The following is a 4,132-nucleotide window of genomic DNA, read 5'->3' as shown; positions in this document are numbered from 1 at the left end:
CCCTCTTCCTTTTTTCTCCCGAATCATTCCTTTCTCCTCAATCCGGCCCCTCTTCCCTCGCTGCCTGCCAAAGCTAACAGTTCCATGAGAGCATCGCTCTATCTCCTTCTCTCTCTCTTTCTCCCGCTGTGTAGGACTGCAGTGGAGTGAGTCTGCCTTTGCTGCCAGAGAATTCCAACTAAATGCGAACGATATCCCCGCTTTTCCGAGCGAGTGTAGGCCGCGCTCCTAGGCCCAGTGTGCGGGGGAACGGACACCTGTCCAATTTAGCTTCTGATCCAGACGTAGATGATGTTCTAAGGCTGATATCGCCGAGCTGGAGAAGGGAGGAATTCCAATGAGAGGATTTTGCAGTGCTTCCAATATACTGCCATACTGGTTCATAATATTTTTGGGTGATCAGTTGTTTTGATAAATTGTTTTGTATGTTATTGTAAGGTTCAAATCCAGAGACAATGGCCAGTTGCAATTTGATTGACAAAAGGTTTAAATGAATAGGCTTTGATGATGTTTTGATGAAATTTGCCTGCCCATGCACAGCTAGCATTGGCCTTGTGACCCAGTTGATAAGGTATGCAGCGGTTGGGGATACAGTGAAAGCAACACCAAATCAGCCACCATTGTTGGGTATTGACCAGACGATTCCCTAGCCAGCACCCTGCCTGCAGGTCAAGATGATTGCCATCCAAAATCAATCTGCCAGAGTGTGCATATGTGTGGCCTAGCCTTATCTAGCAGGGATATATGCGCAGGCTGCAAATTAAAAAATCTTATGACAAATCACAGTTCCATTGATGGACGTAAGGTGCTATTCACTCACAAAGGCAGCAAAATGAACTGGCCAACCTGACCCCGTGGCCTGGCAACGAAGCGGGCACATTCAATCTCACTTGACCCACTCAGCTTTCACCTTTGACCACTGGCCAAGCCCATGCAGCATGAACTTTCACCCTTGAAGATCAATGGTTCTTGACCATTGCCCAGGGCCCGGGGACCTGATAGTGAGGAGGGATGACCTCTGAGGTGAGAAGGCCAGTAGGGCCAGTGTCTAATGATGATGATGATGCAGGCTTTCATTGTGGAATGGGCCTGTGGTGGATGAGTAGGGCTGAGGGGGCCGCAGTGAGGGAGAATAGCATGGGTATGTGGATTTGCAATCTACCATCTACCCTTTAGCCTATATTAAATAACTATCATTCTCACCATGACTTTGGATGTGACTTGTTCCTGTGGTGTTACGGAAGAATACTTTTTCCCAACTCAAACTGTTTGGATTTTGTCTGTCTGTTTGTTTGTTTTTGTCGTCTAGTTTAGAATGAAAGCGAAGCTAATCCTCTTATGCTGAAACAGAGTGCCAGTATCTGCAAGTTGAGGTGCCCTGCTTATTAACGAACAAAGAGAACAGGGCTTTGATCTTTTGTAATGAAAATACTCTCCCGTCATTGCTGGAATTGCACTAGATTTCAATGTCACTCACAGCGACATAACCTCAAACAGACTCAAATATCTCAGCTGGTCGCATCCTTTGGCCAATGGGAACTTATCTAATGTCATATAGAGCCCCACAGTGGAAGTGTCATAATACCTAGTGGTCAAACAGGGAAATGGGTCCAATCGTTTTTCCCATTAGGGGATTTTAGAAATACTTAAAATAAATCAAATCAAATCAAATGTTATTGTCAGATGTTATTGTCGGTGTAGCGAAATGCTGTGTTTGGTGTAGGCTTACCCTGGCATGACGTTTTGATATCCATGTAAATCTATCGGACAAGGTGACTTTTATCAATATATACGGCTCAATGTACTCTCAGATTAGAAAACGCCAATTAGCATCAAAGTAGACATCGTGCAAGACTACAAATCCATGCAAGCTCCTGCACGTCATCTCTAGCTAACACCTTTGCTAACAGATAATGTGTCACGGGAGGCTGGTGGCACCTTAATTGGGGAGGACGGGCTCATGATAATGGCTGGAGTAGAATGGGTGGAATGGGATCAAATACATCAAACACATGGTTTCTATGCGTTGGATGCCATTCAATTTGCTCCGTTCCAGACAGTATTATGAGCCGTCCTCCCCTCAGCAGCCTCCTGTGTATTGTGTCAATTTAAAACTTGCACAAGACAGTTCACAGAATTGTCCATTTTAAGAAATGGAGGCAATTTATTCATTACTACATTTAGCTAACATTAGATAGACATTAATACCTTTGCCTCAATTCGTCAGTCTCATCCAGATCATCATGGCATTTGTAGTTCTTTATGATAGCCACACTAGCATCTAATTAGCATTTATAAAAACTTTTTGTGAGGGGGTAAATACAGGCAAATATATTGATAAAAGTCACCTTGTCCTAGATTTACACGGTTATCATAACGAAACATAGCCCTTATTTTAAGTGTTTCTAAAAAAAACGATGGGAAAAGTGAATGGTGTATTAACAATTGGAACCGTATCCCTGTTTGACCGCTACACGCATGTAAATTAAACGTAATTCCCTTTATATACACTTTTCTCGTGTTCTGACCTTGAACTTAAGCATGGGGAAACGCATGTGCCAGCCAGGTATTGGTTTGGTGTGGAGATCACAGAAATTGAGGTGTGGCAGAGGTGTGTCTACAGATCCACTGTATTCTGACGTTGACTTAATTTCCTAATAATTCCACCACCTTTACGCATGAGGAAATGATGAATAAGGTTGAGCAACCTGCTGGTTCCAAGTGGAAAAACAGCGAATACATGTTTTCCCCGATAGAAATAACACCATTCTCCATGCAATGTAATTCATACATTTATAAGAGGTATTGATAAGAGCTAGGTAAATGAGTAATCCGTTTGGATAAGGGAGTTGTAAATATCAATACAATTTGTTTTAGATCTATTTTACCTTATGATCCCTGGAGGCAGATCAGTTCCATGATCAGTGAGGATTAGGGTAGATGTATAGGACTACCTGTAAACCCTTACTGTTGCAGTTTTCTCCCCTTCCAATATTGAACAACTGAATGGCAACTTTCAGGACTAATCAAAACTGTATTTTTGATTCCGCAATATATTTTGTGTGTAAAGGCTCTGAAAACCATTTTTTTATGAAGTAGGTTCCTTACCCAAAATAATCAACATGATCAAATCCTTCTTACATCTACCAATTGGTGCTGAAACGGAGATGTGCATGGGCCTATAGTTTGATGGCTTTATTTCATTGATCTGGTCTACTATAGTGAGTCCGTCAAGAAAGTTTAAGGTACACGGTATTTAAAGGGATGGCTCTAGATAAGTGCACTGAAAACCCCATTGAATGAAAACTCTATGAGGAAATCTGTTGGCCATCATGTCGGAGAGTTTTCAGCAGTTGAATTAAATGTATTCAGTGTGCATAATGGAGCTACTCCCAAACAGCTGTTGCACACCAGCGTAAAGTAAGTCTGAATACCAAATACTGAGAATTGCGTGAATCAAAACGCATAGGAAAGGCATACATTTCCTAAGTCTAAATCAGGTCCATACTGCATTGTCATATCTGTCTCCATGGTAACGTGAGCCATGCTAAATTAAAACAATGTTGGCTGTCTTTAGTGAGAGGCTAAGTGAGTGGAATGCTATCTCGGCATCTCTGTGCAGATAGACAGACCAGCTATGTCTCAGTGGGGAACAAAAACAAAAGCCTGGGTGGTGTTACAACACCACTGAGTCACTGACAGCAGCCTGGCAGAACACAGAGAGAGCAGCTCCCGTCTCTGAACGCAGCCTGACTGGCCCTGGAGACCTGGACCCAAAGACAGACTCTGACCCACATCTAAAGTTATTCAGACAAAGTTCAAGAAAAAGTCCTCCAAGAACTGAAGTTGCATCCATTTAGAACTATCTTTGTCAGAAAGGTTGAATTTCTTCCGTAGATCCAGTTTACTCTCTCTATTTCATGCATTCAGTTGTAATGCATTTTGTCCGCAAGGTTGAAACAGTAGCCTATGTCTCCATACTCTTCCTAACCAACAAGAACTTGGCATGCAGGTCTAATTAAAGCTCATCACAGGTCATCCAGTTCCTCTCTGGCTCCAATCTGACTCATCCTAGAGAGCTCTTAATGTGACCCATGTCTGTCTGCTCTCATTTCCCATGCTGTCTGTCTGT

The 4,132-nt window shown here is 42.7% G+C and overlaps 1 long non-coding RNA gene across 1 annotated transcript in view; it reads right to left on the bottom strand.

Moving 5' to 3' along the window:
• LOC129810877 (uncharacterized) overlaps positions 1-240 on the bottom strand; it is a 64,323-nt gene extending 64,083 nt beyond the window's left edge. Inside the window, exon 1 of the long non-coding RNA XR_008752811.1 lies at positions 1-240. This exon is cut by the window's left edge and continues 19 nt beyond it. This is a non-coding gene — a long non-coding RNA (uncharacterized LOC129810877).
• Between the last annotated feature and the right edge of the window lie 3,892 nt (positions 241-4,132).

This window comes from Salvelinus fontinalis, chromosome 14, assembly GCF_029448725.1.
Source record: "Salvelinus fontinalis isolate EN_2023a chromosome 14, ASM2944872v1, whole genome shotgun sequence".
In the NCBI taxonomy this organism is placed as follows: Eukaryota; Metazoa; Chordata; class Actinopteri; order Salmoniformes; family Salmonidae; genus Salvelinus; species Salvelinus fontinalis.
The sequence above is the reverse complement of the archived record's forward strand: the minus strand, read 5'-3'. Positions and strand labels throughout refer to the sequence as shown.